This window comes from Dendrobates tinctorius, unplaced genomic scaffold (assembly GCF_039654945.1).
Source record: "Dendrobates tinctorius isolate UK_male_01 unplaced genomic scaffold, ASM3965494v1 ptg000020l, whole genome shotgun sequence".
Classification (NCBI taxonomy): Eukaryota; Metazoa; Chordata; class Amphibia; order Anura; family Dendrobatidae; genus Dendrobates; species Dendrobates tinctorius.
Window position 1 is genome coordinate 34,267,661 of NW_027361688.1, and position 16,985 is coordinate 34,284,645.

Here is a 16,985-nt window from a genome sequence, read left to right on the forward strand (position 1 = left end):
ACCGCTCTTGGACTCCTTAATAACCCCAAGTTTAACATGCGCTCTACCTCCTTACAGATCACTTCTCGACGGGCCTCCGGAATCCGATAAGGCTTCATGTTTACGCGCACATGTGACTCTGTCAGAATGTTGTGTCCTACGACCTTCATGCACCACAGCAATTCCAAGAACATGTCCCTCTTGGCACTGCTGTATCTGGGCCTTCAACAGTGTCTCCGCTATCGAAACACCTCCAACCTTGCCTTCTGGGTTGCCCTAAAGCACGGAGTTTCAGCTGGCTCTCTGTCTTGCCATGACTTGATGAGGTTGACATGGTAGTACTCAGGCTCAATCTGGAGCCAAACACACAGGAGGCCTTCTCCCTCCCAACACACAGACGATGTGCCAAACAACTGCCTCCATTATATAGACTGTAACCACACCCAGATGTAAGGTATGTGGGTAGCTAGACCCACCCTTCTCTCAAAACTACCCGCAACCGGGTCCCAGGAGCAATAAACAAACCTCTTAGTGCTTTCATACACTATAGAAAATACTGCGGGTTACATCACAGAGAAAAGCCATCTCTGTGACAAATGCCTACCATCAACTATGCGACCATTAGCCTCACTACCATCCCTAGTGTCACTGCTACTTCCGTGACCACCAATGTATATGTCCCTGGCTTAAAATATAATTATGCTGAAATATAGCCATGGCCCGCCACTTTCTTTCCTTACCTACGTCTTGCCACTTTGTCCAACATTCCCTGTTTTCTTTCTTTCTGCCAAAAAAGGGACTGTAAGGACCCAATTTTTTGCACAGGGACAAAACAACAGAACTATAGTCTATACAAAATTTTAAACTAAGATTCTAGATGAATTTTTTTATTTTCTATCATTTTAGCTTTCTTAGGTTAATATGATTGTTACACTTGTCCTATTATATTAGGACAAGTGTAAGTGCAAAGTTAAGTAAATGTAAAATTTTGCAGCCCCTGATCAAATTAAAGAGGGCCTGTTTGAGACAGCAACAGTAGGAGTATTCATTTCTAGTTCTCTGCCTAGTAGAATTTATATGGGGTCCATAGCGGGTGTCCCCCCTATATGACATTAGTTTGTCATATGGAAAGTGACATTCCCTATAAAAAATAGGGTTTTCAAGACTTTACATGAGCAAATGGCATTTAATCTTTTTAATGTGGGATCCAAACCCCAAAGCACTCAACAGAATGAAGGGGATGCTAGTCTTCATCAAGCACAGTTTACATTTTCATTTTTTATACAATGGCTCATTCATACAGTGTGTGCGTGGCTATGGCAGCAGTCATACCCTTAATGGCCTATCCTAAGTTCTGGGAAATTCATTTAAAGAACCATTTCCTTTTTTATGATTGCACCCTAACCTGATAAAATAAGCTGAAATATAAGTATTCAGACAGAGAGGTTGAACTGACATCATTTTCATTACAATGTCATGACAGGCACTGACTAGTCATCATCAGTAACTGTGATAAGACGTTTCTATCTACTTCCTCTAGTGTGGAAAGTATGTTGTACAATCTATGCAATTGTATCATACATGAAATTCTAGTGACCCCTTTAGAGAACATAAAGCCATATATATTCTACAGGGTCACCATAAGATCACATGACTTAACTGTAGAGACATATAATTTGAATTTTCAGAGAGAAAGGAACAATTTAATAAGGTAATACTGGTTGAATTATATACAGCTCTGGCAAAAATTAAGCGACCACTGCACAGTTTTATAAAAATCAGCTTCTCTACATGTCTGACAGCCATTCCATTCCAGTGTCAGTTGAATTCTTACCAGAGTACACCTCATTCTACTTAATGTGCTTCTGATTAGGTGATCACCTGAACCAAATCTTATTTAACGAAGGAAAGTATAAAAAACCCTCCTGTGGTGTTCACAATCCTCTTGCAATAGGACAAGCTGGATGGCAAAACAAGGGCTAGTAATATCCCAAAAGTAATAGGAATGAAAAAATAACTTTTAACCATGCCAAAGGAGTTGAAAAGAAAAGTCTTGAGTAAGGAAAAGCAGGGCTCAATTCTGGCTTTACTAGCAGAGGGATACAATGAGCGTCATGTTGCCTCCATCCTTAAAATTTCTAAGACGGCAGTCCATTACAACAAGGTCAAGCAGCAGACACTGGGGACAGCAAAGCTACAGATCGGCCAAGGGCGAAAACGACTCTCCACTGACCGGGACGACCGTCATCTTATTTGAATGTCACTCACCAACGGCAGGATGACATCAAGTGACCTACAAAAGGAATGGCAAATGGCAGCTGGGGTGAAGTGCATGGCAAGAACAGTTCGTAACACGCTCCTAGAGGCAGGGCTCAAGTCATGTAAAGCTAGAAAAAAGCCTTTCATCAATGAGAAGAAAAGGAGAGCCAGGCTGAAGTTTGCCAAAGACCATAAGGATGGGACCATAGAGGACTGGAGTAAGGTAATCTTCTCTGATGAGTCTAATTTTCAGCTTTGCCAAACACCTGGTCATCTAATGGTTAGACGGAGACCTGGAGAGGCGTACAAGCCACAGTGTCTTGCACCCACTGTGAAATTTGGTGGAGGATCGGTGATGATCTGGGGATGCTTCAGGCTTGAATTGGGCAGGTTAATCTTATACAAGGTTATCCTAGGAAAACAGTTGATTCCTTCTGCTCAGGCAATGTTCCCCAAATGTGAGGACTGGTTTTTCCAGCAGGACAATGCACCATGCCACACAGCTAGGTCAATCAATGTGTGGATGAAGGACCACCACATCAAATCCCTGTCATGGCCGGCCCAATCTCCAGACCTGAACCCCATTGAAAACCTCTGGAATGTAATCAAGAGGAAGATGAATAGTCACAAGCCATCAAACAAAGAAAAACAGCTTACATTTTTGGACCAGGATTGGCATAAGGTCACCCAAAAGCAGTGTGAAAGACTGGTGGAAAGCAACCAAGACGCATGAAAGCTGTGATTAACAATCATGGTTATTCCACAAAATATTGATTTATGAACCCTTCCTTAGTATTGTTGTTTCTAAAAGATTATGAACTTGTTTTAGCATTATTTGAGGTCTGCAAGCATTGCATTTTTTTGTTATTTTGACCATTAATCATTTTCTGAAAATAAATAGAAAATTTAGTGCTTGGAAATTCGAAGACATATTGTCAGTAGTTTATAGAAAAAAAGAGGGATTTACATATTACTCAAAAATATTTCTATAAAGAGAAAAATCAGACAAATTGAAAATTTTGCAGTGGTCTCTTAATTTTTGCCAGAGCTTTATATTGGGGAACTAGTACAGGATAAATAATTGCTACTTTAAGTACTGCCCCTATTTTCAACCACTGCCCATAATTGTTTTCTGTAATAATCATTCACTGTAAAATCTGGTAATACAGTAATTTTCATAATGTGATTTAGCGTATACATATTTACTTTTGTTCTTATGAGCTGGAATCTCAAACCGTCATGGGTTGTCACACAGACAAAATCAGAATCGTGCTGAGTAAATGAATTCAAAGTGTCTCCAGGTTCTAATGGAAGCCAAGAGAAACGAGCATTTATCACTCCTGCATTTCTAATGGGAGAGATCTAAAGCGGCTGAATAAAAGCATTGTGCTGCTGGCTCTTTCATGTTCTGCTTGGCTACTTTGGTAGATTCTAGTGGTTTCTAATACCTTTTAATCTTCACCTTGATCAGCAGGCATTAAAGTGTTGACACGGATATGGGATTCTTTCATCCCATCATGTGCAAACTTAAGAACTGTCTTATTGCCTTAGCATTCCTGGATTGCTGTTCCTTCATCACTATATGTACAACTGCTTAGTCTTTAAGAAGTATGGCCGCCTACTGGAGCTTCCAAGAGTTTCCTCCTTTGGAGGGCCAGTCTCTTATTGGGACATAAGTCCCTCTGTCCTTTTCAAAGGAGTTGTACTGAATTAATAAGTTATTCCCTATAAATTGGATATGGGATTCAACTGCTGGGACCCAGAACACTCCCAAAATGGGTCTCTGTAGAGCACCTGCTCTACTTCTGCTCCATTCAGAAGGGACCTCTCAGAGCTCAGTTGCTTGAAGTCAGTGGGGGTCTCAGCGTTCAGCCCTCCACTATTGTATTGATAATGGATAACTTATTAACTTGGTACAATCCCATTAAATTTCCTATTTTTGACTTGGGGGAAAAAAGATGTCCATTATTTAACTTAAGATTAGTCTAAAATTGAACTTTATGACTTTCAAAAGAATAATATACATATACAAACATGTAAAAACAACCCTATAATGGGTAGCAAATCCCCTAATGATAAACTCAATTTTTCTTCACCAATTGTACATTTTTACTAAATTATCTATTACCCCCAATGTTATGTGTATTGAGGAATGAATTGGCCGCAGCAGCTGTTTTCTTAACATTACATTAAAATATATTCACCCCTGACCTTATCTAACTGAAGTCACCATCTCTTTGCTGAGGGAGCGGTGGTCCTCAAAGCCCCATATTTCTGGAAAGTAAGCGAAATATGCACAGGTTATATTACCTTCAGCTGTTTACCACCAACTCACTTCAATATAGTTATCTGGGACTTTTAATATTTTTTCATTTGGGGCTAAGAACAAACAGGAGGTACTTGCCTTTTCTGTCCGGTGCTGATCTTTGCCAACTCAGATCAGTTATGGTCCGTTCCTGCAGGAGATTTTGCGGTTTCTGTTGAAGTCATGTCAGTAGACCATCGTCTTCTCTTCCAGTCTGCTCTGTCAACAGGGCATGCCTGCCGATGTCATGATGTTTGTCAGCCAGTTGCCTAATTGTGGGGATCCAGCTGTCAATCAGCATGACGTCTGCAATGACACCCCATCGAAGAGCAGACCATAGTGGAAGAGCTGCTATGTTAACGAGAGGTGAAATGTAGCAGGAGCTGTCAGAGATTGTCCTCGTGCAGAAAAGGCAGTTAGTTAACAAGTTAGTTCTCATGCCTCTGCACAAAAACAATAAAAGTCTTGGATAACCCATTTAACAGACCTGGCGATTTTTCCATAACCAGTTCCCCGACAGTCCCCTTATCAAACAGACTAAGCAAAACTACGCATTGGGGATCCAGAACACTGTAGGCTCCACCCAGCCATTCACAATATATCAGACTACCAACATTGATTACCCCCTGCCTCCATGAATGGCTACAGTAATTCCAAACCGCACTCTTCCTAACTGAACATTCAACCCAGCAATAGGCATAACAAGTGACGACAACCAGGAATATACCAAGACCCAAAATACAGCTTCTTCAAATGTTAACCAAAATGGATGCCTCATGCCCAATGGCCTCGCCTTTTGTAATGTCCTCTACACTACCTTTCTGATGTCTCCTTCTTCAACTGGCTTTATTTCTTGTGCTCGGGTCTACGTCTGGCCTCACTCCATATGTGTGTATGTAGACTTGCAGATGTAAGCATATCAGAAAACTGTCTAGACATAAGCTGCAGAAATTTGATTGGGTAGAAGGAATGTGAAACCAGATTTTTCATGGTTTCCCTTGCCCTTAATTTTATTCCCACCTCTCCTCTGGGTATTCAGTTTTTTTTTTAATCCGTAATATCATATGGGTCTTTTTTATTTAGTGCTAATGTTATTGTATTTACCAAGGTAGGCATGGCTCACAGGGATCCTCTGGGGTGTGCCTTTAAGCAGCTCGGCATAATTACCCTGTGTTGAGTCATGCCCACTTGGTAAAAACATATATAAGCACCAAATAAAAAGGCCGATATCTTTGGAACCGTATGGCAAATTTTAATAAAACAAACAAATGGACTATTCAGGGGAACAATGGGAATAATATGAGAGCAAATCCTGGCCACTTTTAATTTGATGACAGGTCCTCTTTAACTGGACGTGGACATGTCAGGGTCAGAATAGAGGTGACAGGTAATAGCAACCTGTATTCTGCCGCAGGAAAACAATTGGGACTGATTAGGGGCAGAGTCAGGGGGATGTAAAAAGTCAATTACCCTTGACTAGAGTATTTCAATTAAGGGTTAGGGTACAAAATTTGATTTTTGCCCCAGATGAAGGAAAACCTAGATATAGCTCCGGGACTGCTCCGTAATTAGATCGTGACTTGTTTCAAATAAGTTCATTTCTGTATCTCAAGCTCTCTAAAAAATGAACATATAGCCCATCCATATATTGAGGCGCCGATTCTACCAGCTCAACATCTTGTATTTTTTTTTTTTTGCATTTTTGAATGGGTACAGGATGTAAAAAAGGAAAAAAACTAAGTAATAATAAATGGTAACGTACCACTTATCTTTCTAGAATAGTTATGAGTTGCAAGCGTTGGATTTTGTTGTCATGGTAATTGCCTCGAGGGAACGAAAATGTCAAATACAGTGATAAATTTCACTGCGTAAGGAAAAACCCGCTTATGGAGAAGTAACTATGGAGAGCAAGCACCCGCTACTTTTGACAATCGGAAAGCAGGGACATGACCTGCACGGGGGCACAGCATGTAAATGCAATCATTTTAGACAACGGTATTAATATTTCATTATTTGTTTCTTATTCCTTTGCTCAGTCAATAAATTTAGAAATTCAAGACAGAGGAACTTTAATAATTAATATTTAGTGATAAGGCCGTGTCTTGTAGGTGTAAAACCGTGAGTGTCCTATTGTCATTTGTATGAGGTTTCACTTGGTTAGCGAGGGGTAGTTGCGCCCAAGAGTTTTCTGGACATTGATGGGCGCAACGATACAGTGTAAACCGCAAGTTTGTGGTAAAACAAGAAAGTCCTTTGTTGTACCTCTCAAATACAACAGGGCTCACAGGTTAGAGACAGAAGCACATACACACAAGTATTTAAAGAGGACTTTTCACTGTTTCTTAATTTAAAATTAAACCCCTTTTCAATTTAGGCTAATTGGTCCTCCTCCAATTTCTGCTGATTATGAAACTGTTTTTCTTTTTCTTCTGTGACCCCCCATTCCAAAGTTATGTAGCACGCAAGTTCTGCATGGGCTTGACCATGTTTCAATTGGCCAGAATCAGAGGAGAAAAAGTGAACACCCATGAAGAACTCCTGTGGTTGGTTAATGGAAAAATTTGCACCTTTATTACCGGAGGAGATAACTTTGGAAGGAGGGGCACAGAATAAAATTAAAATTTGTTTTAGAGCAGCGGTAGATGGAGCAGCAGCAAATAAACTAAAGAAAAAATACAATGAAAGGTCCTCTTTAAATACTAAAAATTGCACCAAAAGACGCATTGTTGTGGAGAAACAACAGATATAGTCACTGTTTTGTTTCTTTTTTTTTTCATTATTCAGTTACATGCCTACACTGGAGTTGTGCCCACCATAGCATAACCCTCGAGGGTGAGCTTCCTTAACCATCCACTCAATGTATGCATGACCTATAGAAATATACTAACCCTATGAGTGTCTTTATTTCTGGTTTCTATTTTTTGCTATTTATATGATTGTATTAGATTATATAATAAATCTGCTTTATTTGGTACATATTCATATTTACCCCAGCTGATATTTGTATATATCAACAGTACGCATTAGCCAATGTGGTTGGCACTTCATTAGTGGCTTTCCCATATTTTTGTGTCCTCTGAAGCAGGGGTTCATTTGCTACCCACTCTAGGTCCATTGGACTTCTCATAGCAGTGCTCTTCTACCATAGTTCTATTAGGAACCAGTGACCCGGCACAGCCAAAACTTTCTGTCACGGTTCCCCCACTCAGTGTGTCTGGGATGCAGTTACTGACAGCTCTGCCATCCAATCTAGTACAGGGGTATACTGAAGATGTCAGTACTTTGATTGACAGCTCAGTCATCCAGTCTGGTGCAGGGGCATGCTGAGCTGTCTTTGCAGTGATTGATAGCTCAGTCGTCCAGTCTGGTGCAGAAGTGTGCTGAGCTGTCAGTGTGATTGACATACAGCTACTGTGTGGTTTGTCTTTGTGTTTCTTGCATTCTGTTTGTAGATCTTTTGTTGCCTGACCTTGGACCTTGTTCTTACCATTTGTCTGTTTATCCTCTCCTGCTCTGTTCCACTATCCTCCTTTTATTCTGACCTTGGAGCATTACCTGACTACGCCTTTGTCTCTTCCCTCTGTTTCTGATATACCTCCATTCGCTTTTGACCTCAGACTCCTGACTATCCCGTCTCATGGCTTGGCCATGAGAAATGACTCAGCATCACACTTACTTTTCTTTGACTGCCTGTTGTAGTTCAAAACACCATGCTTGAACCGGTCTGTCAGACTTGTCTCTAGCAAGCTATGTCCCTGCAGCTTCTCTATTTCCAGCGTCACACCTCAGACTGGACCCTGTTGAGTTTATGGTGCTCAAGACAAAGCATACACTCAACTCACTCTAGGCACCAGCTAACCTTCCCTACAAGTTATTCTTCCCTACCCCCTGGAATGCTATTGACCAAAGTCTCTGTACTTCTGCATTTACCACTCTTTGAAATCTAAAGCTGTAATGTATACATTAAAATATCCAGATCCATTATACAAGTATGGTTTTCTTATATTGTATCTGCCAGCATATTTCATAGTGATTACACCAAATTCCCATAAATTTGTAATAAAATTATTCTGGGCCCAAAATGTTGTCACCTTGTAATATTCCCCTCGATGTTTCGTTTGTTTGAAGACATGGAATGAGTCATATTAATTTACACTTATTTTCCAAATTCTGAAAGCATACTGACATCAGTGATTGCTTATACTTGATAAACTTCATGGAATAAAGTAACCAATCATGGTGGTATACAGAAAATAGGGTGCATATTCAAAGAAACCTTTCCAAAATACCATCTTTATAAAAGAATTACCCCTTTATCCAGACAGATTTTCATTTCCGTCATATAGTGGGGAAAATAAGTATTTGATACACTACCAATTTTGCAAGTTTTCCCACCTACAAAGAATGGAGAGGTCTGTAATTTTTATCGTAGGTACACTTCACCTGTGAGAGACAGAATCTAAAAATAAAAAACAGAAAATCACATTGTGTGATTTTTAAATAATTAAATTGCATTTCATTGCATGAAATAAGTACCGTGTATACTCGAATATAAGCTGAGATTTTCAGCCCATTTTTTTGGGCTGAAAGTCCCCCTCTCGGCTTATATTCGAGTCATATACACCAGGGGGTCGGAATCAGGTCATACTTACCCGTCCTGGCACGGTCTCTGCAGCCCCCAGCTTCTCCGCAATCTTCCTTCCTTCAGTGGTCACATGGTACCGCTAATTACACTAATGAATATGCGCATATTCATGAGGTGTAATGAACCGTACCACGTGACCGCTGAAGGCAGGAAGGGAGATCGCGGAGAAGCTGGGGGCTGCAGAGACCGTGCCAAGACCGATAAGTATAGCGAAACTCACCTGTCCGGGTCCATCGCTGCTTGCTGCTGTCTGGCACGTCATCTGTCAGTGATGTTCAGACAGCAGAGGGTGACATGGTTAGTGCGCCCCCTGCAGTCTGAACGTCACTGTCAGATGACGTGCCAGACAGCAGCAAGCAGCGGCACCTGGCCCCAGCGACGGGGAGGTGAGAATGTCATTTTTTTTATTTTTAAATGCAGCAGCGGCAACACATGGGGGCATAATCTATGGAGCATCTTATGGGGGCATCACATGGGGGCATAATGTATGGAGCATCTTATGAGGGCAGCATATAGGGGAATAATCTATGGAGCATCTTAGGGGGGCAGCATATGGGGGCATAATCTATGGAGCATCTTATGGGGGCAGCACATGGGGGCATAATCTATGGAGCATCTTATGGGGGTAGCATATGGGGGCATAATGTATGGAGCATCTTATGGGGGCAGCATATAGGGTTATAGTCTATGGAGCATCTTATGGGGGCAGCATATGAGGGCATAATCTATGGAGCATCTTATGGGGGCAGCATATGGGGCCTATTCTATGGGGCATCTTATGGGGTCATAACCTTTATGGAGCAGCATATGGGGCATATTATTCTAGGGAGCATTTTATGGGGCCATTATTAACCTTTGTGCAGCATTATATGGGGTGTATTTTGTATGGAGCATCTTATGGGGCTATCATGAACTGTATGGAGCATTATATGGGGCTCCTGATTCAATATGGATAGTCAAAAACATTTAACCTACTGATGTCTCAATTAATTTTACTTTTATTGGTATCTATTTTTATTTTTTAAATTTACCAGTAGCTGCTGCATTTTACACCCTAGGCTTATACTTGAGTCTATACATTTTCCCAGTTTTTTGTGGCAAAATTAGGGGGGTCGGCTTATACTCAGGTCGGCTTATACTTGAGTATATACGGTATTTGATCACCTACCAACCAACAGCTTGCAATTTTTTTCCATCTTTTCAGTTAACCACTAAAAGGTATCAACCACTGAGGACTCTGAAATCTTAATATTTTTCTACCAACCAGCAAAAATTCTGACTCTCACAGACCTGTTAGTTTTTTTCTTTAAGAAGCTTCCTACTCTGCACTCACTGCCTGTATTAATTGCACCTGTTTGAACTTGTTACCTGTATAAAAGATACCTGTCCACACACTCAATCAATCAATCACACTCCAACCTCTCCACCATGGCCAAGACCAAATAGCTGTCTAAGGGCATCAGGGAAAAAATTGTAGGCCTGCACAAGACTAGGATGGGCTACAGGACAATATTAGAAAATTATTAGAAAATGGAAGAAACACAAGATGACTGTCAATCTTCATCAGTCTGGGGCTCCATGTAAGATCTTGCTTTGTGGAGTAAGGATGAGAAAGGTCAGGGATCAGTCTAGAACTACACAGGAGGACCTGGTCAATGATCAGAAGAGAGCTGGGAACACTGTCTCAAACATTACCGCTGGTAACACACTATGCCATCATGGATTAAAATCCTGCAGGGCATGCAAAGCCCCCTGCTCATGGCAGCACATGTCCAGGCCCATTTGAAGTTCGGAAATAACCATCTGGATGATCGAGAGGAGGCGTTGGGGAAGGTAGTGAGGTCAGATGATACCAAAATAGAACTTTTTGGTACAAACTCCATTCGCTGTGTTTGGAGGAAGAAGAATGATGAATACATCCACAAGAACACCACCCCAATCATGAAGCATGGTGTGGGAAACATCATACTTTGGGGATACTTTTCTGAAAAGGGGAAAGGACAACTGCACCGTATTGAAGGGAGGATGAATCAAGTCTTGAGATTTTGGCCAACAACCTCCTTCCTTCAGTAAGAGCATTGAAGATGGGTCATGGCTGGGTCTTCCAGCATGACAGTGACCCAAAACACACAGCCAGGGCAATTAAGGAGTGGCTCCAAAAGAAGCATTTCAAGGTCCTGGAGTAGCCTAGCCAGTCTCCATACCTGAAACCAATAGAAAATCTTTGGAGGGAGCTGAAACTCATTGTTGCCCAGCGACAGCCGGGAAACCTGAAAGATCTGGAGTAGATCTGTATGGAGGAGTGGACCAAAGTCCCTAATGCAGTGTGTGCAAACTTGGTCAAGAACTACATGAAGCAAGTTTTTTTTTAGATTCTGTCTCTTACAGTTGAAGTGTACCTTCTATAAAAATTACAAACCTCTCCATTTTTTGTAGGTGGGAAAAATTGCCCATATTTTTTTATACGACCACCCCTCCAGAAGACAATTTTTCAATGCGATCTTTTATGATGGTTTTAAAGTGAAACTTACATGAAATTCAAAAACTTGGAAATTTATAAGGCAAAAGTCAGCCTTAGTTTCAACAATAGGTCCTGACAAAAATGATTTGGAACATAGACTTAGGGATTTGCACTCATTCAACACATGAGAATTAGAGAGGGCTGGTTGCTCAGTGCCTTGAAAACTTGGTAGGACATTTTTGTGGACCTTGTTTTTGCTTGTGGTATCATTTCTGCTCTGAAACAAGAATGAGACTCTACCAGAACCCCAGTTCTACATTCTTATATATTCCTTTAAACATGAGGACCACAAGCTTCTCCTGGTGTCTAGATACAGTCATATGTTAAAGTTTGGGCACCCCTATTAATGTTAACCTTTTTTCTTTATAACAATTTTGGTTTTTGCAACATCTATTTCAGTTTCATATATCTAATAACTGATGGACTCAGTTATATTTCTGGATTCAATTGAGGTTTATTGTACTAACAGAAAATGTGCAATCTGCATTTAAACAAAATTTGACGGGTGCAAAAGTATGGGCACCTCAACATAAAAGTGACATTAATATTTCGTAGATCCTCCTTTTGCAAAAATAACAGCCTCTAGTCGCTTCCTGTAGCTATCAATGAGTTCCTGGATCCTGGATGAAGGTATTTGTGACCATTCCTGTTTACAAAACAATTCCAGTTCAGTTAAGTTTGATGGTCGCCGAATATGGACAGCCCGCTTCAAATCATCCCACAGATGTTCAATGATATTCAGGTCTGGGGACTGGGATGGCCATTCCGGAACATTGTAATTGTTCCTCTGCATGAATGCCTAAGTAGATTTGGAGCGGTGTTTTGGATCATTGTCTTGCTGAAATATCCATCCCCTGCGTAACTTCAACTTCATCACTGATTCTTGCACATTATTGTCAAGAATCTGCTGATACTGAGTTGAATCCATGCGACCCTCAACTTTAACAAGATTCCCGGTGCCGGCATTGGCCACACAGCCCCAAAGCATGATGGAACCTCCACCAAATTTTACTGTGGGTAGCAAGTGTTTTTCTTGGAATGCTGTGTTTTTTAGCCTCCATGCATAACGCCTTTTTGTATGACCAAACAACTCAATCTTTGTTTCATCAGTCCACAGGACCTTCTTCCAAAATGTAACTGGCTTGTCCAAATGTGCTTTTGCATACCTTAGGCGACTCTGTTTGTGGCGTGCTTGCAGAAACGGCTTCTTTCGCATCACTCTCCCATACAGCTTCTCCTTGTGCAAAGTGCGCTGTATTGTTGACCCATGCACAGTGACACCATCTGCAGCAAGATGATGCTGCAGGTCTTTGGAGGTGGTCTGTGGATTGTCCTTGACTGTTCTCACCATTCTTCTTCTCTGCCTTTCTGAAATTTTTCTTGGCCTGCCACAACTTGGCTTAACAAGAACTGTACCTGTGTTCTTTCATTTCCTTACTATGTTCCTCACAGTGGAAACTGACAGGTTAAATCTCTGAGACAACTTTTTGTATCCTTCCCCTGAAAAGCTATGTTGAATAATCTTTGTTTTCAGATCATTTGAGAGTTGTTTTGAGGAGCCCATGATGCCACTCTTCATAGGAGAGTCAAATAGGAGAACTACTTGCAAGTGGCCACCTTAAATACCTTTTCTCATGATTTGATACACCTGGCTATGAAGTTCAAAGCTCAATGAGGTTACAAAACCAATTTAGTGCTTCAGGAAGTCAGTAAAAAGTAGTTAGGAGTGTTCAAATCAAGAAAATGATAAGGGTGGCCATACTTTTGCACCAGTCAAATTTTGTTTAAATGCAGATTGCACATTTTCTGTTAGTACAATAAACCTCATTTGAATCCAGAAATATAACTGAGTCCATCAGTTATTAGATATATGAAACTGAAATAGCTGTTGCAAAAACCAAAATTGTTATAAAGAAAAAAGGTTAACATTAATAGGGGTGCCCAAACTTTAACATATGACTGTATATTCATTAGACTGAAAAATGTCAACGTGTGATTCCTCTTTCCAAAGTGAATTGAACAACTGTAGACAAGCCTAGGCCTTGTCTGAGCATGATGATCTCAAAATTATGTGCTACCAGTCATAGAATGTTATGAAGCTCCTGGTGAACTCTTCTTTTGGTGGTGTTGTGTTCAAAGCTGGTTTGGAATGTGGTGGTTAATGTCGCAACTAAAGAAGCATTATGTACTAGACAGTCTCGATTTCTGATCTTATGTTGACTACTTCTCCTTTATTGTTGGCCTTGTTTATACCAGTGCAGAGGGATTGGCGGTGGAGCTTCTAGTAGAAAATTTTAATGAAGGTTATATAATATGACACTGTATTGCTGAAAGTCATTGGGCTCTTCAACAAGACCTAATTCACCACTAAGGTTAACCAATAAAGGTGGATTAACTGTGTTTCGACTTGTAGTTGATATGACCATTTAATCTGAAGGGATATCCCCAGTTATTGTATCTTACTTAGTAGAGAAGAGTGGATCAAATTCATCAACTTTGCTGAATTTTCCACTAAAAATTTGATTTGAAGTGAATAAATTTGCCACAAATCTCAATACTGCAAAGCCTCTATCTGCCTGGAAAACATGCATATAACACTCTAAGTTCTCCTACTACTGCATTGAAACCCTTTTAAGTTCTCTACAGCAAAAACAGTGTTATTAGTGTCCAAATGAACTAAACCTATCTTTCTAGAGGAAAACAGATGGTAACTGGTGGTAACCAATATCAGTATTTGGGTGTTGTGTATGGGTTTTATATTGGATTATTACAACAGCACTCACTTTAGGAGGTAGACAGCTGTTTTCAAATTTCTGAAATGTAAAGATTTCTCTTTGCTCTTTATAAAAAATTAGAAAATATGGTTGCCCATCTCACAACTCAGGAAGCACATTTTCTGTGACACACAAGCCTTGGTTTCAGGATTTTACTTCAGTAGAAAAATTAGGACAGAGTGGTATAAAACTGCCCTCCTTGTTTGCAGTGCATGAAGAATAAAAAAATAAATGCTGTTATTAAGGTGCTGTTACTGCAGAGTATCACACCTAAGTAAATTCACAGACACACTAACTATGCAGGTCCAGCACCTCCCTATATCACTTGAATTTTAGGATTGTTAGTCAAAGATTGAGACTACAACTCAGTGCCTATTTCAGCGCTGTGGTAGTACACCTGAATCAGGTACACCCTAATTAGACCTTTTTCTATCCTTATCTGGAATGAGCCGTGTGCTCTGACCTCCTTTCTTTAGGCTGCAAAATCCTAAAATGGTACTCCTTGCCCAGTCCTACTCTTTAATAGTGGCTGCAGTAGTCTGAAGTCATTGGCTGCCACTAGACCATGTATTGGCATTATAGGCAAGCCCAAGCGGTAATGTCTAAAGTCATTAACCCTCAGTGTTTTAAATGGTGGGGGATTTTTTAACGCTAGTGTTCAGATTCACTGAGGCCTGTGAGTTTGAGGAAATTCAACTTATAGTCGATCCTCCACGAATTGATCTGTTTCTCTCTATTACTTAGTCAGTTCTTGGTGCTTGTTTATTAATGTTTGCTTTGTCTAGGCACGTAGCACAATAGCTATTAGAGTTTGTTTGATCTGCTATTTTTCATTGTGTCACCATGTCTGGGATGGGCGCCGTATGTATCGGAGACACATTGAATTGTCACTTTGCCTATGTTTTACTGTTTTAGCTAAACAACCAAAACAATGCAAAAAGCTGCAATCAAGTAGCAATTCTGAAACGGTCAGGAGAATTACAGAGAGACACTACACAGTCCAACCTTTTAATTATTGTAATTAGATCACTGTCTAATTGCATCTGGAACAGTAGCTGGCAGATTCCCCAGCTCCAATAGAAATGCATGCATAGATTTCATTTGACTGACACATATAGATTCACTCCCATAAAATGAAATTGGTAGCAGAAAAATTCCTAACTTGTTGAGAAAAGAGATGACAAAATTATGATTTTTGCACAAGCAAACTATTATATTGTGTCAATGCATTTAAAAATCAAGCAACTTAATTTTTTTTTTTTAAGTTACCTATTGTTTTATGTCTACAGCTTTTTTACAAAATCATATGTAAGAAACCAACCGTGTGTAATCTCATGATGCAGCCATATTGCCATCCATCGCATGTTACATCCTGCTACAAAATGTATATTAGTAAAGAGTGGGGGCAGGTGGAAAGAAGTATGACTGCATAATCAGACTACTCTACATTTGTTTGTAGTCTGTTACCATGGAGACCCATAGGTTTGTATAGGCATGGAAGACACAAAATGGTATGAGATATTACCCTTTGTGATAAAACACTCCGGGATCGCCTTTGCTGGGGTCAAAGGTCACGTGCGTTCAGCATAAAACTCAGGCGCAGAGCTGGGATTCGGGTGAAACTGACCCTGGGTCAGGTTTATTAACGGTGAAAGCAATGCAAAAAAGGAAATAAAACATAAAACAAATCCTTGCCTGTCCGGCACTAACTAAACAATGGACAACCTAACTACCAACTGGCGGGCTTCTCCCGTCCAGCCAAACCACAGTTGCAGTGGGCACTGCTTCCACTCACGTGTGTGTCTCTCACACAGACAGGCTCTCTGTGTTCCCAGGCTGAGACACTCACACAACCACCTTGCATCCTTTTATATCCACCTCCCATTATCCATTAGTAAGCAGGTGCGATACTGACCAGACTAGGCCACATAGGAAAGGAATCTGGGCGAGATATACCTGCCCTCATCCACTATTCCCACATGATTCTCACATATCCCCCCCCTCTGCTCAGACCACTCCGGTCTAAACAGTGCACTCGGGACAGGGCATCTGCGTTTCCCATCTGTACTCCTAGGCGCTGCTCCACCGTAAAAGTGTAGGCCTGCAGGGCAAGGAACCACCGGGTCACCCGGCTATTCCGTTCCTTGTTCAAGTGCATCCACTTGAGAGGGGCATGGTCAGTGATCAGCCTGAACTTTCGGCCCACCAGGTAATATTTGAGGGCCTCTAGAGCCCACTTAATGGCGAGGCACTCTTTTTCTACGACTGCATACCTTTGCTCCTGTTTATTCAGCTTCCTGCTGAGATAAAGGACTGGGTGTTCCACTCCGTCCCTCACTTGTGAGAGTACGGCCCCGATACCGGTATCAGAGGCATCCGTTTGTACCACAAACTCACTGCGGAAGTCCGGAGTCACCAGTACGGGCTGAGAGCAAAGTGCCCGTTTTAGGCTATGGAAGGCTTCTTCAGCCGCTAAACTCCATTTAATCATGATGGAGTCTT